At 36.7% G+C, this 27,423-nt stretch overlaps 1 protein-coding gene and 1 pseudogene across 5 annotated transcripts in view; both read right to left on the minus strand.

Annotated features, from left to right (window-relative positions):
• The window catches only part of Spock3 (SPARC (osteonectin), cwcv and kazal like domains proteoglycan 3), a 367,429-nt gene that overhangs the window by 199,102 nt on the left and 140,904 nt on the right, over positions 1-27,423 (minus strand). The window lies entirely within an intron of this gene.
• Positions 19,162-20,016, minus strand: LOC121462870 (annotated as a pseudogene).

Below are 27,423 nucleotides of genomic sequence, written 5' to 3' on the forward strand. Positions count from 1 at the left end.
TAAAAACACGATTAGCTGTATATCAGGGAGTGTTAGAAAGTATATTTATCTTGATGGAAGTGTGTTCTCTCTCTCTTTTTCTCTATTTTTCTCTCTCTCTCTAATCAACATAAAGTACAATTTTTAAAATTATATATTCAAATAATTATATTTGGAAATGGAAAGCCTCACAAGCAAAATAGGGCTCAAAGGAGACATACTGTCAGGGGTGAAAGAAGGCATAGAGGAACTAGATCATCCAGCCATGGAAAAGGTAAATGTTATATACATATACAAAGAGCTAAATTGGCAGTGTTGACATATGCCTATGCCTCAATCCCAAAACTCTTCTGTGATTATGAGGCCAGCCTAGTCTACAAAAGGAGATCCAGTACAGTCAGGATTACACAGAAAAACCCTGTCTTAAAAAAATCAAATATCATCATCTTTTTTTTTTTTTTTTTTTTTTTTTTTTTTGGTTTTTCGAGACAGGGTTTCTCTGTGGCTTTGGAGCCTGTACTGGAACTAGCTCTTGTAGACCAGGCTGGTCTCAAACTCACAGAGATCCGCCTGCTTCTGCCTCCCAAGTGCTGGGATTAAAGGCGTGCACCACCACTGCCCGGCAAAATAGAAAGGTTGATTCTTTTTTTTTTTTTTTTTTGGTTCAAACATCATCAGCAGCAGCAAAAGGCAAACAAACAAACAAAAAGACAAAGGTTGCATAATGGTAACAAAAGTCACCACACCAACATGGATATGAATAATTTCATACAGCATCACCTTAGACAAAATTTCATAGGCAATCAATAGTTATTGAGAGAGGGAGAATTAGTCTTCTACAGGGGTGGGTGTCTTAACATGTCATCCAATCCCACATGGTCAGCCACAAAATCAAACAGATGAGGAGTATGTGTATGTGTAATAATAATTATAGAAGTCAGGATTTAAGGGGAAGTTTGAAGGTACAAGAAGAGTTGTAGATAAGAGAGGGGTGAAAATAATGTAAACATATTAATTTTTGATATTCTCAAAATTAGTGAAATTAAAAGAGAACTTCTACAGGATTTTTATAAGTTTTTATATTTAAGCTGCAAAAAAATATTGTACCCAGTAGTACTGATTTGAAAACACCAAGATTTAATAGAAAAGCAATGTAGTGAAATATGCAGGAACTTTGTGACACTATAGACATGTGATATATAGACATACACGTAGGTAAAACACCCACACAAATAAAAACAAAAATAAATGAATGTTTTAAAAAATGCTTGTCCAGTTTCTACTGATTATTCTGGAGCCTTTACAGTTATTACTTAAGAATTATATGTGTGCTGTGACTTGTGGCACCTATAGAAACCCCAGTAGGAGCAATTGTCTTGGCAAAAGGATTTCCAATCAGTCATGTAAGCAAAAGGTGTTTTTTTTTTTCTCATAAGGTTCATCTAGCTGATGCTGCTTTCCAAGAGTTAAAGTCATAGATTGAGGCTCAATATAGCACCATTCTGTAAAAGGAACATTTGCTTCCCAGTAGCTTCAAGTAAATCTTCTCCAGTTAACTGGAGTGAACTTGAGAAAATCTTTATGCCTGACCAAGAGGACTGTAATAAGAATCCAGAAAATTCTTTTGGATTTTTCTAGTATTCTAATATCTAATAGGACAGGTCCACTTGTTATCACAACTGTTAAGTTCAGAAATCTCAATGGCTCAGATCATGTGCAATTTCACATATGAGTCATTATAATGAATGAAAAAACAAAAGGAAATGCAACTTCTTGAATGTTTATGGAAGACTAATGTAGGGAGGTAAACAGGAACATAGCCCATAAGTAGAAGTTAATTTTTCTTCATGGAACAAGTGAAGGCTTCAATATCTGTATGTCTGTAGTGAATATTTTCTCTTCTCTCTCTTGCCACTTTCAACTGGAATGCAGAAGTTACAAGCGATGCTTGCCTTTTGATTCTTCAAAGACTATGGAAAAATCAGAATTCCTTCATAGTAAGGCAATGAATGGTTTAGGATTTCACTTATTTCATAATTTGGGGAAAGCAGGAAAGTAACTGTACTTTATATATCATCAGAGAGAAACTAATAGACTGGCCTATACATTCTCTGATGTCAAACCTAGGCCATCTTTTATGGGCTACACCTGTTCTATAGCATAAGATGTATAATGATCTGTTCTGTCTCTTTAAGAGACAAGCCAGGCCCACTCCCTCCTCTCCCCCCATCTGCTGACTCAAGCTGATCTTCAGCTTCCTGCTTGAGTTCCCTCTCTTTTCCATCTTCCTCTGAAAGAGGCAGCTTCTGCCTCTCCCCACTTCTCCCTTTCCCCCACTTCTCTCTGTCTGTCTGCCTGTCTGTCTCTCTCTCTCTCTCTCTCTCTCTCTCTCTCTCTTTCTCTCTCTCTCTCTTTCTCTCTGCTCTTCTTCTTTCCCCCTTCCCTTCCATAACCCACTTAAAAATATCCAACCTTACTGTGCATGGCGTACCTATTCAGGTCTCTGTCTCTTGCTCGCCGCCTGTCTCCCTGCCTGGGACCAGCCACAGCTCAGGGACCTGATTCAGTCCCTGCTTGGACTGGCAGCTCCCAGGACCCCTTGCCTACTGCCCACTGCCTGCTGCCACATGGCCCACTGCCTGCCACCTCTGGGGATCCTGCAACATTTTATTAATCCATTACAAGTCTGAATTGCTTAATATCTACAGTCTTGCATTTCTCACCCTCACAGTGGTTCTTACCCTTCCTAATGCTGTGACCCTTTAATATATACCTCTGGGTGTGGTGACTCTAATCATAAAAGTGTTTTCATTGCTACTTCATAACTGTAATTTTTCTTGCCATGAATCATAATGTAAATATTTTTTCTGGGATAGATATATTTACTTTTGGTAACATACATTAAGTGGCACTAATTACACAGTAACTATAAGGTAACTAACATGAGACCACAGAACTGTAACTCTGCCACAGCTTCGTGGACTTGGGCCTTTCTGGATGAGCAAGTTTTCAAAAAACTGGATGTAAATATTCTTGAAGATAGAAATTTTTCAATGGGATGTGACCCACAATTTGAGAATCACTGCTCTAAAAATGTGTTGGAGCACAAAGGACTATACAGTGAATGCACAGCTGACAGACCAATGGGCAGATCCATGGGAAGTGTAAACGTCCACGTCCACATGGAACAACTCGTTCTGCAGAGCTGCGGAAACACTTGTATTTTGGAAAAGTCACTGTTATATTTGTACCAACCTTGTGAAGCCATAATTTTTTTCCTTCAAAATGGGATTCATTCCCAGAACACCTCAGCAGTATAATCTCTGCATGGGCAGTAGAGTGACCTTGCTCCATTCGCCCACACCATGAGCCTTGGAACAATGGCATTCACTCTTTGTTCTAACAATCAAACTTACATTAAGTCAATTCCACAAAATTACCTGCTAACAGACCACATAGAAATTTCTATAGAAGACAGGCAAAATCAGGAAGGCAGCAGGCCCCACCTTTGCTAACAAACAAATCTGGGCATACCCAAAACTGGTTATCACCAAAGAGATGAGGAGAGTGGATGAATCCACGATTCAGGGATGTTTAGTAACTTTATCAATGGTATGAAAAGTCAGATACTCCCATTGAATGCTGGCTCTTTCTTGGGGTGGTGTCATCTGTTCCAGAGTACTGCTTTGTCGGGTTCTACCTGCCCCTCTTTGTGATTTTGATATACATATCATCATTGTCCTTGCCTGTGGAATTTTCCAACAATGTCTGTAAGAACTAGAAACCTTGTGGAGGTCAGCCCTAACTCTTACTCTTCTTCTTCTCCTCCTTACTACTTCTACTTCTTCCCTTTACTCTCCTTCTTTCTTCTACTTATTCTTTCCCTTACTCTTCTTATTCTTCCTCTACTACAGGCCCCCTCACTTCATTTTTTTCCCTTGGCACACAAAAAAAATGAGGAAGATGCAAAAGTAATGTACTTGAGTTAAATTATTACCCCCAGACCCCCAGACTTCCAATTCTGAGCCCTGAGGGGGTACTGAGGCTGGTACTCAAGGCCTCCAACAAAAATGCTACAAAAATGGCTACAGTAAAGATTTGCATTCCTCTGCTTTGACTCCAACTATTCTTTCTTCATCAATATGTTTCTATCTATTGCTATTGGAAAGTACTTCTCTGGTTATTTAAGCTTTTGCTGGATTCATTATCCATTATTGCCCAAGAGTTAAAATATTTCTCTATTGTTTGACCCTGGGTAATTCTTCACACATTTTTCGATTCTGTAACTCTGCCAAAATGTTTTCCACAATTTATATTACATTGTCTTTGATAATTACTTTATACAATTTATTTCCTAAGGCTGAGAGAGTTGCTCAAGATAACAGAAAAAGTCAAGAACTGAACTGAGTATGGTTGTACCTACATGACTATAGTCCCAGCATTTCAGAAATTCAGGAAGGAGGGCAAAAGCATATGCATAATTGTGTGTGTGTGTGTGTGTGTGTGTGTGTGTGTGTGTAGTGAGAGAACATTCAGGAAATAATCATGTTAATACTACTTTTATAGGTCAAAATAATTTCTAGTTAATTTCATTTTCTTCCAGGTAACAATGGTGTGAAATGTACAAAAGGTTCAAAATTAAATAATATATGAAGTTCATAGAAATTGAATAAATTTTAAATTTCTTTCAATAAGTTTTATTAAATTATGCATGAAAGGCCTTGTGAGTTCTTTGAAACACAGCAATTACACTTTTGATAATAAATCCTGAAGTATTTGGAAGGAAGAATATAAATAAAAGATACAAGCAAAATGCAAAACGTACCAGGTCTTTTCTTTTAGGATACTAATCAGCTCCCAAATCATGACACAAAGACTTCTTATGAGTTTTTTATACTTGGCCATATCTTTTGCTTATCCCACTAGCTCTTATAACTTAACATGTTTCTCTTATTCTATGTTATACCTCAGGGCTTTTTACCTCGTTTTCCATATATCTTACTTTCACTGACTCTTGTGTCTGTCTGGTAGCTGCCTGGCTTCTGGGCCTGGGTGTGTCCCTCATTCTCTACTCTTTCTTCTCTTCCTCCCTCATTATTTTTGAGCCTAGATTTCTTTTCCTACTTATTCTTCTGATTTCCAACCCCAACTATCCTTACTCAGTCTTGCTATTGGCCATTCAGCTCTTTATTAGACAAATTAGGTGCCTTAAATAGGCAAAGTGAAAAAATGCAACACATTTCTACATAATTAAACACATACCCTTATATCACTAAACAAATTCAGCACAAACAAACGTAACACATCTTTGCCCAGTTAACATAATATTCCACAGCAGCAAAAATGTTGAACTACAATTTGAACAGATAAATTGGGTTGTATCCAAAGTATTCACCTTATGAAAGAAGGACCAGTATTTTAGCAAATCTTATATTTGATGGTACTCTGCCTTATTACTCTGATTTTCATGCTTGGAACTGTACTATCAACCAACAGTAGAATGTTAAATGTCTGATTTCTAAGACTGAGGCCATGTATCATAAAAATGCTCTATAGCTGAAAGAATAGAAACTCTGAAAACTGACATTGAATAACTGTGGATAGAAAACAAGGTCAGGAGACATAAATGGGAAGGAGAAAGAGAGGGCATTACACGGCAGAAGGGAGGAGAAGAGATCAATATCACTAAGAATGATTTATAAAGTCATAGGGAATTATATTATTTAATGTTTACTCAAAACTACACACACATATATAAGTTAAGACAATCAGAGTGACAACGTTCTCTTAACCATTATAGACTACCTCACATCAACTCCTTGATCAGGCATAATCTGAAATCCTTTTGAGTTGTTGGTCTTGGAATACCAAGCAATGCACACAATAATATGGGTTGCTGCACCTGCCCTTGGCTGACTCTCAGAAAGTGAAGGTAAGACCCTATTGATGAAGACACCACATGCTTTAGACACAGAACTTAGTAAATTCAGTTTGGATCTGACTGAAGAGCCTCCTTTCTCAGGACCTCATTTATATAGGTGAAGGACTCATGCAGTTCCCCAATGGAGAAGAGCAAGCAATAGTCCTAACCAGCTATAAAATCCATAAACCACAACAAAAACCAGCACAACAAGCTATTCCTAAAGGTTCATAGTGCCATTTATATCCTGGAATAAATGCCTAATTGGACTTCATCCCCACTCAACAGGAGAGAATTCGTTGTTGGCACTATAAACTTAGCTAACTATCTAGGTGAGGCTGGTGAGGCCAGGAAGCATACAGGAGAACCCAACCATCTGCAGCTACATTCTAAAGACATTCATTCCTGCAACCACAGACTAGTGCACCACCTCTCACTTCTTCCCAACAAGCTTCTCTTTGCAGTAGACAGAAATCATTAGGGAAAGCCACAAGACATCAAAATGAAGTTATCAATGGATTATAGAGTGCCCATTTTTAAGGAAAGCATTTATATAGTCCCTATATCGAAGGCTCAGAGAATGTTGTAGAAGATGGGACAGAAATATCCTAAGAACTGGAGGCCCTGAACAATTGCCTCCTAATGCTATAAACAAATAATCCCCTGCAACCTCAGAAGAACTTTGAACTGCAGACTGCAACTGCACACAGTGGACCAAGAGGCGGCAGTTGCAAACAGAGGATCAAGAGGCTGCAACTGCACATAACTGACCAAGAGAGTGAACCAAGAGAGACCTCAATGGCTCTGTGAGACACAGACAGTGACTAAGAGTCTCAGAATAGAATAAGAGCAGCCCCCTAAGATACATAAAGTGATTGAAAGATTTGGACCAAGAGGAAAAGGCACTGCTGCCACCAATTAGAGGGAGAGAAGGGTAGGCAGAAAAGCAAAATTTATTCAACAGCCTAAAAAGCAACATTATAACTCCAGAACTCAGAGGTCATACAACAGGTAGACCTGATAATCCTAACCCAGAAGAAGCAGAGGAAAATGATCTTAAAATATAACTTTATGAAGATGATAGAGACCCTTAAAGAGGAAATGAAAAATTCCCTTATAGAAATGGAGGAAAACTAAAACAAAAACTTGGAAGAAATAAATAAATCTCTTAACGAAACTTAAGAAAACCAAGAAGAAGCAAACAAACAGGTGAAGGAAGCAGTTAAAGACTTGAAAACTGAAACAGAGGCAATAAAGAAAACACAAACCAGGGGATTTGTGGAAATGGAAAACCTGGGTACGCGAATAGGAACTACCAATGCAAGCAGAACCAATAGAATACAAGATATGAAAGAGAGAATCTCAAATGTTGAAGATACCATAGAGGAAATAGATTCACCATCAACGAAAGTAACATATAAAGGCAAACCTATCAGATTTACACCGACTTCTCAATGAAAACTATGAAAGCCAGGAGGTCTTGGAAAGATGTGCTGCAGACACTAAGATACCAAGGATGCAAGCCCAGATTTATATACTCAGCAAAGTTTTCAATCACCTTCAATGGAAAAAAACAAATATTTCATGGCAAAACCAAATGTAAATAATACTATTTACAAACTTGGCCATACAGAAAGTACTAGAAGGAAAACTTCAACCCAAGGACACTAACTACATCCCAAAAAATATAAGCAGCAGTTAACCTCCCACCAGAAAACCCCCAAAAAGGAAAACACACAAACACTAAAACCAAAAAAAAAAATTCCAGAAATTAACAATCACTAATCATCTTACTATCAATAGACTCAATTCACTTATAAAAAGAAAGGCACAGGCTTACAGAATTGATACAAAAGTAGGATCTATCCTTCTGCTGTATACAAGAAACACACCTCAACTTCAAAGACAGACATTAGCTCAGAGTAAAGGAATGGGTAAATTTTGTCCAATTAAATGGTCCCAATGAAAAAGCGACAAATAGACTTCTAACTAAAATAAATTAAAAGAGATAGAGAGGTCACTTCATATTCATCACAGGAAAAATCCATCAAGATGAAGTCTCAGTCCTCAACATATATGCTCGTAATACAAGAGTACCCACATATGTAACAGAAACATTACTAAAGCTTTAATCACACATCAAACCCCACACACTAATAGGGCATTAGTGTGTAGGGCACACTAATGTAATAGGGCATTAACAGCCCACTCTCCCCAATGGACAGGTCAACCAGACAGAAAATTAACAGAGAAATAACAGGTGTCATGACTCAAATGGACTTAACAGACATCTATAGAGCATTTTACCCAAACAAAAAAGAATATACCTTCTTCTCAGCACCTCATGGAACCTTATCTAAAATTGACCACATCCTCAGTAACAAAGCAAATATCAACAGATACAAAAAAAAAGAAAAACTTCTTCTATCTTATCTGATCACCATGATTTAAATGGTTAGAATTCAACAACACTAATTGCAGAAAACCTACAGTCTTATAGAAATTTAACAGTGATCCCAATTTAACAGTGATCACCCGAGTCAAGGAAGAAATAAAGAAAGAAATTAAAGACTTCCTAGAATTCAACAAAACTGAAGGCATAATGTACCCAAGCTTATGGGACACTATGAAAGCAGTGCTAAGAGGAAAGTTCATAGTACTAAGTGCCTACATAAAAAAATGTGGAGAAATTTCACACTAGCAACTCAAGAGGACACCTGAAAGCTCTAGAACACAAAGAAGCAGACTCACCAAAAATGACAGACAATAGAAATAATCAAATTGATGTCTGAAATCAATAAAATAGAAACAAAGAAAACAATACAACACATCAATAAAACAAAGAGTTGGTTTTTTTTTTAAGAAAATCAACAAGATAGACAAACTCTTATCCAAACTAATCAAAAGGGAGAGAGAGAGAGAGAGAGAGAGAGAGAGAGAGAGAGAGGAAAATTCAAGTGAATAAAGTCAGAAATGAAATGGGGACAAGGAGCAAATCCAGAAAATTATTAGGCCATACTAGAAAATCCTGCACTCCACAAAATTGGAAAATGTAAAAGAAATGAATAATTTTCTGGATAAGTACCATGTACCAAAATTAAATCAAGATCAGGTAAACAATTTAAATAGATATAAGCTAAAAAGAAATAGAATCTGTCATCAAAAGCTTCCCAACCAAAACAAGCATAGGGCCTGATGGATTTAGTGCAGATTTCTAACCAAACTTCAAAGAATAGTTAATACCTTTACTCCTCAAATTTTTCCAAATATTAGAAACAGAAAGAATTTTGTAAAATTCTTTCTGAAACTAAGGTACCCTGATAGCAAAACGACACAAAGACTCAATCAAGAAAGAGAATTAAACAAATCTCCTTCATAAACACTGGTGCAAAAAAAAAAAAGTCAATAAAATACTGGCAGACAGAATCAAAGAACACGTCAAAAAAACATCATCCACCATGATCAAGTCTACTTCATCCCAGAGATTCATGCATGGTTCTACATATGAAAATCTATCGATGTAATATACTATATAAATAAGCTTCACAAAAAATATATAATCATCTCATAAATGTTGAAAAAGAAGTTGACAAAATCTTACATCAATTCAGGATGAAGGTCTTGATGAGTTTAGAGATAAAAGGAAAATATCTAGACATAATAAAAAAATACAACAAAATGACAGTCTACATGAAATAAAATGGGGAGAAATTCAAAGCAATTCCACTAAAATCAAAAATAAGACAAGGCTGTCCACCCTCTCCAAATCTATTCAAAATAGTTCTTGAAATTATAGCTAGGGCAATAAGAAATCAAAAAGAGATCAAAGGGATACAAATTGGAAAGAAAAAAAATCAAACTTTCACTATGTACAGATGAAATGTTAGTATAAATAAGAACCCCCAAGAATTTAACCAGGGAACTTCTACAGCTGATAAATACCTTCAGTAATATGGCAGGACACAAGGTCAACTAAAATAAAATCAGTATCCCTCTTATATAAAAATAATAAATAAACTGTGAAAGAAATCAGAGAAACATCACAATTTACAATAGTCACAAATAACATCAAATATCTTGGTGTAACATTAACTAAGGAAATGAACGAAATATTTGAGAAGAACTTTAAATCTTTGAAGAAATAAATTGAAGAAGATATCAGAAAATAAAACAATCTCCCATGCTATTAGATAGGATCAACATAATTAAAATGGCAATCCTACCGAAAGCGATCTACAGATTCAATGCAATCCCTATCAAAATCCCAACACAATTCTTCACAGACCTTGAAAGAATAACACTCAACTTCATATGGAAAAACAAAAACCTGGATAGCCAAACAATCCTGTTTAATAAAGGAACTTCCGGAGGCTTCACCATCACTGACATCAATCTCTATTCTAGAACTACAGTAATGAAAATGGCATAAAAACAAATAGGTGGAGCAATTGAATTGAATCAAAGATGCGAATATTGATCCACACACTTATGAAAACCTGATTTTTGAAAAAGAAGCCAAAATTATACAATGGAATAAAAAAAGTATCTTCAAAAAATGGTACTGGCATAACTGGATGTCACCATGTAGAAGAATGCAACTAGATCCATACTTTCCCAATGCACAAAACTCAAGACCAAATGGGTTAAAGACCTCAATATAAATCCAACTACACTGAACAAAATAGAAGAGAATGTGGGAAATAATCTTCAATATATGAGCACACTAGCCTACTTACTAAATATTACACCAGTAGCATAGACACTGAGAGCAACAATAAATAAATGGAACCTCCTGAAACTGAGAAGCTTTTGCAAAGCAGAAGACATAGTCAATAAGAAAAAATGGCAGGCTATTGAATAAGAAAATATCTTTACCAACACATCAGACAAAAAAATTGATCTCCAAAATATATAAAGAACTAAAGAAATTAGACATCAAAATATCAAATAATACAATAAAAATGGGGTACAAATCTAAACAGAGAATTCTCAACAGAAGAATTTCAAATGGCTGAAAGACACTTAAGGAGATGTTCAACATCCTTACCAATTAGGAATATGCAAACCAAAATAACTCTGAGATATCATCTTCCATCTTTCAGAAGAGTTAAGATCAAAAACACCAACAATAACTTATGTTGTAGAGGTTGCGGAAAAGGAGAACACTCTCCGTTGCTGTTGGGATTACAAACATGTAAAATTATTCTGGTATTCACTATGGCAGTTTCCTAGAAAATTGGGAATCAAACTACCCCAAGACTCAGCAATACCACTCTTAGGAATATACCCAAAGGTTGCTCAGTCATACTACAAGAACATTTGTTCAATATGTTTATAGCAGCATTATTTGTAATAGACAAAGCCTAGAAACAACCTAGATGCTCCTCACCCAAAGAATGGACAAAGATAATGTGGTACAGTTACACAATGGAGCACTACTCAGAGACAGAAAACAATGGCATCTTGTAATTTGCAAGCAAATGGATGGAAGTAGAAAATAATCACCCTGAGTGAGGTAACACAGAACCAGAAAGATGAGCACAATATGTACCCAATCACAGCTGAATACTAGCTGTAAATCAAAGGATAAAGAGCCTATAGTCTATGACCCCAGAGACGCTAAGTAACAAAAAAAACCCTTAGAGAAACATACATAGATTCCCCTGAGCCAGGCAGGGGAAACAGATAAGATCTCCTGAGAAAATTGGAAGCATAGGGGTTGGGAGAGAAGGGAAGCGGGAAGGAGAGACTTGGGAAGAAAGGGATAGGAGATAAAAACAAGAAGGAACTTGGTAGTTGAGACAGAGAAAAGGACCAACATAACAGTGGAGCATCTTGGTTCTGCCTTAAAGCAATGTGCTCAACATTGTTGACTGCCCATAGGAAGCCTTACCATCTCTGTGAAGTAGATGGTGGTTGTATGGGGGTCGAGAAGGTGAAAGTGGAGGGAGCAGAAGGAGGAGAGAGAGTGGGGAATGAATTTGGCATGTAAAATGGGAAAAGATAGTTAAGAAAAATAAATTTAAAAAACCCTAATTTATTTCCCCCATTCCAATAAAGTACTGTAGATAAACTAATTTACTGAACACACAGTAATGTTTCTAATAAAGAATATGAACTTGAAAAAATAAACAAATAAGAAAATAGATTAATAAAGAAGTAATAAGTAAATGAATAATTAAAGTTATTCCATAGGGAGAAGGATTTATATCTGGTAAAAATTGGAGAATGGAGTGGAACTGTAGTTAATCAAAATATATTGTATGAAATTTTGAAGAAATAACAAAAATATATTGAATTAAAATTTGAAAAGGATGAATCGGAGAACATGTGGCTAATTCTCTCCAAATGGATAGAGTGTAAGCGGGTCCTAGACAGAAATTTCTTTTTTACTCTACTCAACTACAACTGCTTTTTGTTTAAATTTTTATTTTATTTTTATTTATGTGTATGTATGCATTTTTATGGAAGCTTGCATGTATTGGGTTCACTTGGAAGTCAAAGTTGGCATTGGGTCCTCTGAAGCAAGAGATAAAGATTATGTGCCACCTAATATGTCTCATAAAGCTGTGAATCACTGAGGCATTTTTTTTTCAGTTCTAAATTTCTGTTTTTCTTTTTTCTGATTCCTAATAAAATGTAGCTTTGAGATGACATGGACGATACACACACACACACATATATACATGTGTACATGTCCACACACACATAAACACAGAACATGCATGCATATGTACACACACATACTCATACACCACACATAGACAACACAGACACATATGTACATACACATATACCACACATACACAACACACTAACACACATGCAAACAAAATCACAGAACACACACATATGAACACACAATGCACACACATAGATTAACACACACACACACCACACATACATACACATCAGAATTAAATAAATTACTTTTACTCAAATCATGAGAAGGAAGACAAGACAGTATCCTTACTTAAAATCTTACTGAGAGCCGGGCGGTGGTGGCGCACGCCTTTAATCCCAGCACTCGGGAGGCAGAGTCAGGCGGATCTCTGTGAGTTCGAGGCCAGCCTGGTCTACAAGAGCTAGTTCCAGGACAGGAACCAAAAGCTACGGAGAAACCCTGTCTCGAAAAATCAAAAAAAAAAAAATCTTACTGAGGCTTTCTAAAAAACAGCCTACACCAACCCCCACACACACAAAATGCACCAATTAACTCTGTAAAATATAATTATTTTTAAATGGGTAGTTATTTCTATTGGACTTCTAATATTGTTTAGAAATAAACAGAAAAAAAATCAGCCTCTGTTGAATCTGAATACACATGGAACCTCATAGCAGAGAAAGGATGAACTATTACGAGTATTTCATCTATTTGAATTAAATTGACTGGATTAAAAGAATTGTTATAACACAAGAAAATATTTAAATCAAACATTCGAATACATTTACTAAGAACCATATGTAATATTTTAAAGATTTCTGCTTGTTATTTTTTTGGTTTAAATTTTTATGTTTTTGTTTGGTTGTTTTATTTTTGAGACACCGTCTCTTGTACTTCAGGCTAGTATTGGATTTTATATGTGTACAAGGCTGTACTTGATCCTTCTGCCTTACCCTCAAAGGGTGGATTGAAGGCAAGAACCACCATGCCTTCCTAAGAAAAATCTGAAAAGGAAGAAAAAATTATACAATTTTCCCACCTACCTTAAAGTTATTCTCGAGACAGAAAAAAATATGTACTAAATAAGCACATAAAAACTGCAATGGAAACCCTACTGGTATTAGTTGCAATACACTAAAACTACCCTTTGACAGTGGTAAGGGGACTGTTAAATTCTGAAATCATCTTTTTTATACCGTTAGAAACAAGTAAAAGGACTAAAATACAAATACTTCCCTTAATGAAGTACTGAAGCTGGCTCATGACAAAAGTATGCTTTCCATGTAGGATACACAACTATTTTGAATATACTTAGTTTGTGTGCTAAAAGTTAATTACTTTTCTTATGTGAGTGCTTGTAACTTTTATTGACAAGTATATCTTTCGACATTTGAGGTTACACTCTCATTTTCTGACTTTTTCGTATGAACTGAAAATACCTTTGCAAAATATGGCTTTCCAGAGGAGCTGGAGAAGATGAGAGAAATTTTTGTGTGGTAGGTTGTAGGCACCACCTCCCATGCATGCATCACATAAGTTTCTCCTGAAATCTCAAGTCAAATCATAAAACCTTTCTTTAATATTCATTTAATAAAGTTTTAATTATGCTTGACACATTTCTGAAATGTCATTTTTAGAGAAGTGTTCTCCTACCCCCTCAGATAGAAAAAATAAAATTTGCTTATTATATAAGCCCATCACTCTCCACCTCTTCCTACCTCTCTTCAAAAATTGGATCATTATTTTCTTACATAATACTTCCAATGGAAGTCTTTTAAATTTTGTTCCATGTTTTGAGTTCTCTCCCTTTTTCTCATTAATTTTATGTGTGTTTTCATGTTGTTCTAAACTCCATTGATCTGTTCATGTTGTTGGATTTCTAGAAGCTCATCCTTCTTAGTGAGTTTTTTCTGGAGTAGAATGTTCCTTTAACTATTAACAGTATGTCTTAACTTGCTGTTTTGCAATGGCAATATGTATACTCTCCTCTGTTGCTAAACATTTATACTGCATTTTTTCTTTTAAAAGATGTCTGAAACATACTTCTAAATTTCAGTTTTTTCAGTGATAGTAAGTGTACACACATTTATATGTGTTTTGTTGAATTTTGATTGGCCTCTCTTTAAACATGACACTGGTCATCAGCTTTACTTGTTTCCTCTTCTTCATTCCCATTCCCTCTTTCAGGGATACTTAAGACAAAATATATTAATTGAAAAATTGAACTCTTTGCTCCTAATTATAGTAAAGAACATTTTGGTAAGGTCTTTATGGAGAGATTCAAGTGTTTCAAAATGTCCTGACAATTGCATTGGCCATGGTGTTTTGTCATAGAAATAGAAGCCCTAAATAAGTTAAAAACTATGAAAACATAAAACAAAAATAAATAAATAAGAGATGTCTATCAGTCAACTAGGGGGTAGAAAGGCTTATTTGACTTATACATTCATATCATTGTTCGTCACTGAAGGACATAAGAGCAGAAACTAAAACAAGCCAAAAATCTAGAGATAGAAGCCGAGGCAAAGGCCACAGAGGATCTTTATCAATGGTTTTGCTCAGCCTGCTTTCTAAAAGAACCTATGACCACCAGCCCAGGGATAATGTCACTCACCACAAATTGGGGCTTCCCCCATCAATCACTAAAAAAGTGTCCTAGGACTGGATAATAGGAAGGCATTTTCTCAATTGAGATTACTCTCCTTTTGGATAACTCTAGCTTGTGTCAAGGTGGCATAAACCTAGCCATGACACCATTTGAAATCTTTGTCCTTCATATTTGATCACCACTTTATCTTTTCATTACCACTACTTGAACCATACAAGTTCTCCTCTTTCCATCTGTTACATTTTATTTATTTTATTTCTGATGACTGGCTGTGCACTTATGATTCATGTTCCATAGTGGTATTCTTTCTTTAAGGTCCCCAGTATGTATAAAATTTGTATGTGACATCAGACACTCATAATTTCATAATTATGTATCTAAAAGATTCAAAATGCAATCTTTCAAATGAGTTTCTTGTACCAGTAAACACTTGAAGTTTATGTATTGTGGAATACAGAACTCAAACATTATGTGTAACAGCACCCTTTTGCTACAATAAAACTGTAAGTCACAAGAAAATTTTGGTAAAATAACTCATATTTCATGAACTGTGTCAATTACTTATTTTTGATACCAAAATCAAAAGTACTCATCTATTTTCCTAAAAGAGCACCATGCTATTAGCAATTGTCCATTATAAGCCTTTGTCCACATAAAACTCAATATCACTTTCTAATGTTTTGATTAAATTTTTTGTCATATGAGGTGATATCTTGTCTTTTGCTTCTAGGTCCAGATGTCACAAAGATATTTTATCAACTTTTTAAAATTTTTTGTTCTTCCTGGTGATGGTGGTAGGGTTTTTGAAGGTTACATCCCTGGGGCGAGATTACCCTTTTTCACATAGAGACACAGCAGGGGATAAATAGTTATTCTTTCCACGGTTAGTTTTCTTTTCTCCATCTTCTGTGATGTACTAGTTAGTTCACTAAGCTTTTTTAGACTGAAAGTGAAATTGCATCAGCCTTCCCTTCTTAAGATTTTATTTGATCCTACTTAATGTGCTGGCTTTGTGGGAGCCTATTCAGTTTGGATGTTCACCTTTCTAGATATGGACGGAGGGGGGAGGACCTTGGACTTTCCACAGGGCAGGGAACCCTGACTGCTCTTTGGACTGGAGAGGGAGGGGGAGAGGAGAAGGGAGAGGGGGAGAAGAGTGGGAGGAGGGGGAGAAGGGTGGGAGGAGGGGGAGAAGGGTGGGAGGAGGGGGAGGGAAATGGGAGGCTGGGAGGAGTCAGAAACTTGTTTTTTTTTTCTTTTCTCAATAAAAAAAAGATTTTATATTCTCAGCTGTTTTGTCATAATAGGATATGAATACCTAGATTGCAATAATTTGAGTTAAAGTGCCTAGTTATAAAACAGTATTTTAGAGAAAAAACTTGAAATTTCAAAGATTTTAAATGTTTTAAAGAGAATGAAGAGTTTTAAAGTGCTGAAGTTGAAATGTTTTGTATTGGAATATTAATATTCACAAGGTATTTTAGGATAATGAGGAATGGGAGGGTTGTGTTTTAACTTTGTGAGGCATATCTGTCATAATAACATGGGTTCAATTTTATTGGCTACTTTTATATCAATTTCACACAATCTAGAATTGTTTTGGAAGAGGAGACTCAGTTGAAAAAAATAGCACCTCCAGATTTGCCTGTGTGCAAGCCTCTGGTTCACTTTTTGATTGATGTTTTATGTGGGATGGCCTAGCTCTCTCACTCTGGGCAATGCAACCCAGTGGCTGATGATCCTGAGCAATGGAAGAAAGCAGGGTAAGCAAGTCCTGAAGAGCAAGTACATGTTTCCATGGTCTCTATATCAAATCTTGTCCCCAGATCCCTGCCTTGAGCTCTCGTCACTACTTCCTTCAATGATGAAGACTATGAGCTGCAAGATCAATAAATCCTTCCCCTACCTATGCAAAACAAATAAATATGTGACCTAATTTAGCCAGATACACTTTTCAGTATTTTTGAATCTGGAAGGGGTAAAAAGTTACATAGCCTTGTGATTATCTGATATATTTAGAATCTTTCTTGTTAGGCAGTAATCTTTATAATTTATGTTGTTCTACATTTATTTTTCACTTGTAATATAAGGTTCACATCTTTGTACATTTAAATTTGAAATAGCAACTGCTGTGTTGCTTCAATAAATCGACAAAGAATCTGAATAAAGAAGAGAAAGAGGCCGGGCGGTGGTGGCGCACGCCTTTAATCCCAGCACTCAGGAGGCAGAGGCAGGAGGATCTCTGTGAGTTCGAGACCAGCCTGGTCTACAGAGCTAGTTCCAGGACAGGCTCCAAAGCCACAGAGAAACCCTGTCTCGAAAAAACAAAAAAAAAAATAAAAAAAAAAGAAGAGAAAGAGGCTGAAGGGCAATCTACAGTTATAGGCCAGAGAAAGTCAAACCGAACATAATAAAATAACAGAAAAAAATTTGAGCAGTTTACATTTCGGGGCACAAGGGTAATTATATGAAACAAAGATAAGAGTCCCATTTTCACACATGCTTTAACCCATTAATACAATGTTTATCATTTAATTGGATTAATGTAATTAATATAAAGACATTGTAAATTAGATCTCAAGGCACAGCATGGAGGCTAGAATATTGCTGGGCACAGCAAGCTGGATATTAGCATCTATTGGTCAGAAAAGGCAACAGGGAAAATAATAGCGCTTGGAGGCTGCCCTGTAGGAAAGGATGAGATGTGAGGCTAAGAGTTAATTGGCTTCACACACTACACTATTATTTCTTTATGTTCTTGTTTGTGAATTGTTTAATAGGCTTGTACGAATATTAAAACTGTACAAGGTAACTTCATACTATCCCCAACAGAGGCTGTGTATTCATGGCTGAGCCTTCCCGAGCACACATGCCTGTTTAAGATAAAACTTCTAAGCATTCTAAAGAAAATAGCAAATCTTATTAGCTAGGATTCATAGGATTCATGCACCTCTGCCACATCATTTTCATTATCACACAAAACCCAAATGACAAAAGAGAGGAGCTCACCTTTAAATGAAAATTTCATGAGAACTTGTTTTTGTGTTCAAGTTTAGAGATTCGGAATCTGTATTTCAAATGAGCTCTTGGAAAACACAGACAAGAATCCTATTTTCATTATTATTTCTTTAAATTCGAATGAGGCAATAAGGACTGGTTATTTTATACTTTGAGTTGATTTGGATCTATTCCCTTTAGTTTCTGCTGAGAAGTACATACAAACATATGAATTCTTCAATTATATATAATGGTTTCATTTCATTATTGTTCATGCTTAGCAGACAAGCTCAGCAGGGCTGCCCATTATTTGCCTACTGTGATTTAATTTAGTTGCTGCCTGCTGCCAGGATACAATAATCATGATACTGTGCTTGCATGGCATCACCGTTATCCTAAACATTATACTAGTGCACAGATTAGGAATTCAAGAGTGTCAGCATTGACATAGGATTTTTAAAACCCTGATGTTGAAGTAATTTACTACTGTGTGTGTGTGTGTGTGTGTGTGTGTGTGTGTGTGTATGCTGTGAAGGCCAGAATATGACATCATCATGTCTCCCTTAATTGCTTTATCATCTCAATCTTTTGAAACAAGGTCTCTCACTGAAACTCAAAATCACCATTCCAGCTAGATGGACTAGCCTGGGACCTTTTGATCGGCCATCTCTTGGCGCCTTGTTAGTGTTAAAGATACATACCAACACACTAGCTGTTTACAAGGATTGAGATCATCCATCTTGGGTTCACTAGGCTGTGTAGCAACTACTTTACCCATGGAGCTGACTCCTCAGCCCTCCAAGGAGCATTTTAATGATTATGAAGTCTCAACAAGAACACAAGTGAACATATCTGGGAGCACAAAAGATTATGTCTGCTCTTTTTTTGTAGGCAAAAAAAATCTATAATATCTGCTGCTAGAAATACATAATGTTTTTTTAGTGTTTACATGGATTAAGAAAAATTCTTTTTTTATTAAAAATTTTTTTTTTTACTAGGCAAAGAATTTTATTAACCCTTTTCCAAACTTTATTCCCAGGCTTCTTCAGCTTAATTTGCTGCAAAGAATGAATTGTGTTTAAGCAAAAACTGAAAAGAGCTGCAGTGTCCAAGGGGCTTGGGCTTAAAAATATTAGCGATCTAGATTTGATCAGATCCATAAACAAAAGACCTTTAAAAAGCAGCCATGATATAAAATAGCAGCTCCTGTAACTTCTGCAAGAGTCACTTCTTCAGATGTCCCCTCTGTTCAGTTTGCCTCGTTCTTAGAAGCCTCATCAAAATTCTCCACCAGGTCTGGGACTTCATCATCATCATCCTCTCCAGTAGCAAGGGGTGCTTTTCCATCCACAGGTTGTTTGGGCAGAGCTTCAGCCAGTCTCCTTAAACTAGTCAGACTGTCTGCCCCAAGCTGGTTTAGAATGCTGGGAAGCATTTCTGTCAGTTGCTTTGTCTCGGCATGGCCTGTAATGGTGAAGGTGTTTGCTGCCAGAGACGCCTGAACTTTAGGGTTGTTAAAATGGATGACTGTTCCTTGGTTTGTAAACATGTTCACCTCTTCAATACCAGAGATATTGTTCACCCCTAACTTCTTTAAGGAGAACTGCAGTTTTTTATCATCTGCTGTGGCTGTTCTGTGAACCACCTTCTTTTTTCTGCGAGCAGTTCCTTTCCCACCAATGCGCACTTGTGCCTACAGCTTGGCCAGTTTTTCCTGGTTCATGATCGTTTCTTTCATCTTGTCGGAGTGGAAATGGAGCCGCGCGGGGGATTAGGGTTCGCGCTCAGGGGGTCTCGGGCGGACCAGCTGAGATAAGGCGCACACACGCGGGGACGCAAGATGGCAGCTAGAGCTTAAAATTTTTTTTAATACAATCTTCTCTCATTTTACATAGCTATCCCCATTCCCATTCCCACTTCCTCACCTCCTCCTGCTTCCTCAACCTTCCCTCCACCCCATTTCCCCATTCAATCTTCATGGAAAGTATAAGGTTTCCCATGAAGAGCTCACACTTCAGTTTTAGGCAAGACCGAGAACCTCTGCTCTATATCTAGGCTGAGCAAGGTAGCCCTCAAAAAGAATGTATTCTTAGATACCAGTTCAAGCACTGGGAATAAATCCTGGTCCCTCTGTCAGTGGTTCCACAGACTGTCTAGCCTCACAACTGTCTCCCACATTCAGTGAACCTAATTTGGTCCTTTGCAGGTTAGCCTGCTATCAGTTCAGAGTTAATTGCCTCTCACTAGCTCAGGTCAGCTATTTCTGTGGGTATCACTATCATGGTCTTGACCCTTTGCTCATATTATCGCTCCTCCCTCTCTTAGGCTGGTCTTAGAAAGCTTGGCCCAGTGCTTCACTGTAGATCTCTGTATCTGCTTCAATCAATTGCTGGTTGAAGGTTCAATGATGACAATTAAGGTAGTCACCAGTCTGATTACAGGAGAAGGCCAATTTAGCTGTCCTTTCCACTGTAGCTTAGTGTCTCAGCTGGGGTCATCCTTGAGGATTTCTGGGATTTTTTCCTAGTTTTATGTTTCTCAATAGTCCTTTAATGGCTTCTTAATCAAGATATCTCTTTACTTTCATTCCCTCACTGTCCTTCCCACTTCTTAAGCATTCCATTCCCTCCTGTTCTTCGCTTTCCTCCCTTTCTCCCTCCCCCTCCCCTTCCACATTCCCTTCTTCCCCCCTACTAATTTTCCTAGGAGGTCTTGATTGTTTCCCCTTCCCAGGGGAATTCATGTATATCTCTCTTAGAGTTCTTCTTGTTACCTAACTTCTCTGTAACCATGAACTATAGGTTGATTATCCTTTGCTTTATATCTAATATTCACTTATGAGTGAGCACATACCATGTTTGTCTATCTGGGTCTGAGTTACCTCACTCAGGATAGTTTTCTCTAGTTTCATCTATTTGCATGCAAATTTCAAGATGCCATAGCTTTTTTTTCTCCACTGAGTAGTACTCCATTGCATAATTGTACCACATTTTCTTTATAAATTCTTCAGTTGAGGAGCATTTAGGTTGTGTCTAGGTTCTGGCTTTTACAAATAAGGCTGCTATGAACATATTTGAATAAATGTCCTATAGTGTGATTGAGAAGCCTTTGGGTATATATCCAAGAGTGGTATTGCTAAGTCTTAGGGTAGGTTTATTCCCAAATTTCTGAGAAACCACCATAGTAATTTTCAAAGTAGCTGTACAAATTTGCACTAGCACCAGCAATGGAGAAGTGATGTAGGTGGGTCTTCTTTCTATGTGTTGCTTTCATTGGTTAATTAATAAAGAAACTGCTTGCCCTGGTAGGTCAGAAAATTAGGTGGCTGGAGTAGACAGAACAGAATGCTGGGAAGAAGCCAATGAGGCAGACACCACAGCTCTCCTCTCCGAGATGTATGCAGGTTAAGATCTTTCCCCGTAAGCCACCACGTCGAGGTGCTACACATATTACTAAATATGGGTTAAAGCTGGATGTGAGAATTAGCCAATAAGAGGCTGAAAGTAATGGGTCAGGCAGTGTTTATAAGAATACAGTTTCCGTGTAATTATTTCGGGGCATAAGCTAGCCAGGCGGCAGGGAGCCAGAGGGCAGGAAAGCAGGCCCGCTGCTCCTCCTACAGAGAAGTGTTTTTCTTATTCTGCAATCTCTCCAGCATAAGCTATCATTGGTGTTTTGGATCTTAACCATTCTGATCGGTGTAAGATGGCATCTCAGAGATATGTTGATTTGCATTTCCCTGATGACTAAGGATGCTGAGCAATTTTTTTTTTTTTTTTTTTTTTTTTAGTTTTTCGAGACAGGGTTTCACTGTAGCTTTGGAGCCTGTCCTGGCACTAGCTCTTGTAGACCAGGCTGGCCTCGAACTCACAGAGATCCGCCTGCCTCTGCCTCCCGAGTGCTGGGATTAAAGGCGTGCGCCACCACCGCCCGGCCTGAGCAATTTTTAAAATGTCTTTCGGCCATTTGCAATTCTTCTATTGAGAATTCTCTGTTTAGATCTGTACCCCATTTTTTGATTGGATTATTTGGTAATTTCTCTAATATAGTAAAATGGCAATCTTACCAAAAGCAATCTACAGATTCAATGCAATCACTAGCAAAATCCCAGCACAGTTCTTCACAGACCTCAAAATAACACTCAATTTCATGTAAAAAAACAAACAAACAAACAAAAAACCCAGAATAGTCAAAACTATCCTCCAAAATAAAAGAACTTCTGGAGGCATCACCATTCCTGATGTCAAGCTCTTTTATAAGGAAAACAGCATGGTACTGGCAGAAAAAAAGACAGGTGGATCAATGGATTGATTTGAAGATCCTGATATTGATCCAAACACATATAAACACCTGATTTTGTCAAAAAGTCAAAATTATACAATGTAATAAAGAAAGCATCTTCTACAAATGGTCCTGGCATAACTGGATGTCAACATGAAAAAGAATGCAAATAGATCTATATCCATCACATGCTCAAAACTTACATGGATCAAACACCTCAACATAAATCCAACCACATGGAACCTCACTGAAGACAAAGTGGGAAGTATCCTTGAATATATGGGCACAGGAGACTACTTCCAAAATATAACACCAGTAGCAAGACACTGAGAGCAACAATTAATACATGGGATTTTCTGAAATTAAGAAGCTTCTGTAAGGCAAAGGACACCGTCAATAAAACAAAATGAAAATCTACTGAACAGGAAGAGATCTTCACTAACCCCACATCAGAGGACTGAACTCCAAAATATATAAAGAACTCAAGAAACTAGACTTAAAAGTACCTAATAATCCAATCAAAAATTCTTAAATTGTCATACTCATTTTAATCTATACTAGTGTTATGAAGGAAGCACTAATTGTTATTTGTAGATTGCAATTTGAATAAACAGAAATAGTCATTTCCTGGTAAGTTTTAACTATCTAGTTGACACAGCCTTGAATCATTTTGGAAGGAAGTCTTTATGGAAATTGTCTAGATCTGATTGAGCAGGGTATATCCATGGGGGACTGCCTGAATAGAAATTGATGGAGAAAGACACGACCCACTGGGGGTAACAGTTTTCACTCTGCAGAGGGTTCTGAACAGCATGACAGGAAAAATATAGCTAAAAGCAAGATCTTTCTTTTCTTTCTTTTTTTTTTTTTTTTTTTTTGATTTTTCGAGACAGGGTTTCTCCGTAGCTTTTGGTTCCTGTCCTGGAACTAGCTCTTGTAGACCAGGCTGGCCTCAAACTCACAGAGATCCACCTGCCTCTGCCTCCCAAGTGCTGGGGTTAAAGGCATGTGCCACCACCGCCCAGCGATCTTTATTTTCTTTAATTCTCTCTCTGCTCTGGGTATTGAATTAAGAAGAATGGAGGTGGCAAGTGGGGATAGATATGAGAAATATGCAGTATTTTATATGCATGTCAATCTCATAATGGAAACAATGCTTTTGTGCTCTAAAATTAATTAAAAACAACACGTCTGATATAATTTTCTACAGTTGGACATGTTATCATGTAGTCATTTAGTTGTTACTGGTCTTGTGAATTATGCTTTAAAATACATAATGGAACAAATAGAAAATATTTTCCATATTTCATGAAAACTTAAAATTTCAAATATTTTTGTTGAAGTTAAGGTGCTAATAAATAACAATTTTGTATAAATTTACTCCATCTTCTTTCCTCCCAGCTCTGCCTTCTCTCACTACTAATCTTCTACTAACTACAAGGAATCTTTCTCAAGCTCACTGATTTCACTATGTGCTCCAGCATGAGCAGGAGTGTAGAGCTAAACACTGAAGAAACAAAATATTTCCTTTCAAAAGGTTCACAGCCTAAAATTTAATACACTACTGAAAATTAAATTATACACACACATATACATATATAACATAAACATGCACAGAGACAACACAATGGGAGAGACAAATACAGGACACTGCATTATCAAACTGTAAATGTCTAATAATATTTAAAATATTTAAATATCCATTTTTATTTATTTAAGGATTCTCTCTCTCTCTCCCTCTCTCTTTCTCTCTCTGTGTGTATCTCTGTGTGTGTACATTCATGTCCACTGGGACATGCACGCCAAGGCATTCAGGAAAAGGTCAGAAGATAACTTTTCCTGAACTGGTTCTTTCTTTTCATCTCATTTCACTTTTTCGCTGAGGCAGGGTCTTTATTTTGATTTCTTTCACTTCACTGAAATGTGAGCTTCTGGCTATGTCTCCTACATCTGCTTACTACCCTATAGTAGGAATGCTGGCTCTAGGAAAACAGATGAGAGCCTCTCATCCAGGTACCACACTTGGGTTCTAGGTTTGAACTCAGGTCATCAGGTTTGCACAGCATGTCTTTTTACCATGAGTCATATTGCTCCATCATTTTAATAATCCCAATGACACATGAATTCATATACTCAGGGTTAGCATTGTGGATAAAATTTGTGAATCCAAAGCTTCCAAGACTGTATTCTACAGCTAGTTTTCATGTCCTTGAAATATTCTTTTTGTCGCCTACTCAGTTGTTTACAGTTTATTGTAAGTAATCTCCAAGAACAGAAAATTTACTCCACCCACATAATGTTACATAATTAAAATGATTTTATTAATGTTTCCAAACAAGTTAAAATGTCAACTTTCTCTATAGTGACCCTATCCTAAATATATTCAGATGTGTGCTTAATGATCAAGTGTTCAACTACTAGTCCTGAACATATTCCACATCCATTTTGTTTAAGTGTGTGTGATTTATGCCCATGTGTGACTTTAAGTGTATCCATGTCTGTTGATAGGGGTGCAGACACACTCGGAAGCCAGAAGTTGATGTCAAGTATCTGATTCTATCACTACCTTATAACTGTTCACAAAGTCCCCTGATTAGGAAGATTAGCCATTAGCACAACCAAATGTTCCTCCTACTTCGGCCTCCAGGCACGTATGCAAACGCATAATAAACAAAAGAAATGTAATTAAAAATATTTAGGATCCTGGTCTAAATATTTTCACTGTACAAATGAGTGATTAATTCTCGTATAAAACAATGCTTCTTTGGCCAATGAAGTCTCTAATAAACTATGGCTTAATAACCAAATGGAATATTTCTCATGCTTGAATAACAAAAATTAAAATAATAAGAAATTGTATTCCAAACTCAAAAAATACTTTTAGTGTAAATTTTATCAACCCCATGGTATGCTCTACAAATTTGATTCAAAATTTTCTAATATATACATTCATTGAAAAGAAATACACATAATTTTACTTCTTGTACACCTGAGCAGGATAGTGTTCTATAAAGCAAATGAAGTATGATTAACCTCAATTTAAATTTATGACCCAAAACCAGATGTGTTTTACACACTCTGTTACACTTTGGAGACAGAACATTATTATATAGATTAAAACAATGAAATATTGTAGAATGATTTTTTTTTTTTAGATTTGATGCAGCAAGGACTAAACAACGGAAATAAACATTTCACTGAGGAGCCATCTCTCATGTATTCTAAGCATAACATTGCTGCTGGATGTTTTTCTGTATATGTGTCTCTTTTATTGGTTGATAAATAAGGTTGTTTCGAACAGTGGCTTAGCAGGGTAAAGCTGTGTGGTAAATCTAAACAGAGACAGGGAGAGAGAGTACAGGTAGAGTAGAGGAGATGCCACGATGTTGCCTAGAGAATAATGTACCACACCAGTAAGCTGCAGCCTTGTGGCAATATACACATTAATAAAATGCTTTTATTTAGTAGTTAGAGCTAGCCAGTAAGAAGTCTAAGACATTGGGCAAACAGTGTAAATTAATACAGTTTCTGTGTGATTATTCGGATCTGTGTGCTGGGAAACAAAAGTGCAGTCACAGAATAACATAGAATAATTGAGCATGTAATATTGATGCCTTGGCAAAATACAATGTCTGAATATTTTACCTTAGGAGTATAGAAGGATTTTATGATACAAAGTTATTAACATGACCAATCAAACAGCATAAGATGTGAATCAATTCAACTGTTAGCATGTGAATGTTATCATCTAAAAATGATTTTGTTCAAAATGACTCAAAAATCTTAAATCAAACAATGTTAATAGTCCAAAATTATTCACATTAAGCAGAGGTTCAAACTCACATTTTAAATGATTGAAAAGCATTGACAAAATAATGCAGTCTTCTTTATATATTGCCCTCAATGAATTTTAATAGAGGGCTGATTTTTCCACTAAAACAAAACCAAAAGACTCTAATCTTTTAAACAAAGTCCTATTGTGGAACACCATGCCTCTATTGTGAAATACAGATCAGACCAACCTATTGTTTCAGAATATTACTAAGAAATGCCCAAAGTAAGAATAGGAAAAACATAACATTTATGTAAACAAGCTATACTCTAGGCATTAGGAAGTCTAATCTAAAGAATATGTGTTTTAAGTACATCACTATATTTAAAGGAAGAGAAAACAAACGTTGCAATCTAGTTGTTCAAACACTTCTTTAATTTTAGAAATAGTTATAAACTTGGTATAATGGACGGCTATAGTCATTGATGAGAACAAAAGCTCCAGATGGAGTTTCTTCATCATGTGTTTTGCAGCGAGATGTTGATAATTAGGGAACAAATCTGGTTGTGACTGGTATGTCGTGGTGGAAGACACTGCACAGATGAGTGTAACTAACCAATGAGAATGAGGGGAAGCCTTTAGGACTGAAGACAAAAAAAGAGAAATGATGGCAAAGCCCATGGCTGAGCATGTGACTGTTCTCTCAAACAGAGGAGTGGATTTTGTCATCTGTCCTCCTTAGAAACTTGGTACACAGCTCATCTAGTTCCACCTTTAACTGTTCCCACAGCTATTCTCGCCATTTTCAGCGTCTTGAGTGTAGGAATGGCTTCATATAACTCATCTCTATAATTTGTTAAATTAAATCTACTGAAACAGAACAGTAAGACTTCATTTGTCCTCCACATAGAGGACTTGATCTGGAGGACATGGCACTTCCATGGTGTCACAGGGGCTAAAGAGCCTTCAAAGTCTCTATTTATATTTCTTGTAATTAATTTCAACCCCCAGACACCTGCAAAACAGGGGAGCACAGCTACCAAATAAAACTGGCACTTCACAAAAGAAATAACTATGTTTATATCTAGGTTTCTAGTTGCAAATTGTTAATTACAATCCTCTCCCTGGTAAAAAACAAGGAGAGCAACCAGAAGCTACTGTGGGGTGATAACTCATATTTGTCAGCTTCTCAGGAGACAAAT

This window comes from Microtus oregoni, unplaced genomic scaffold (assembly GCF_018167655.1).
Source record: "Microtus oregoni isolate MIOR12 unplaced genomic scaffold, Mior012 000025F_ref0000491, whole genome shotgun sequence".
NCBI classification, from domain to species: Eukaryota; Metazoa; Chordata; class Mammalia; order Rodentia; family Cricetidae; genus Microtus; species Microtus oregoni.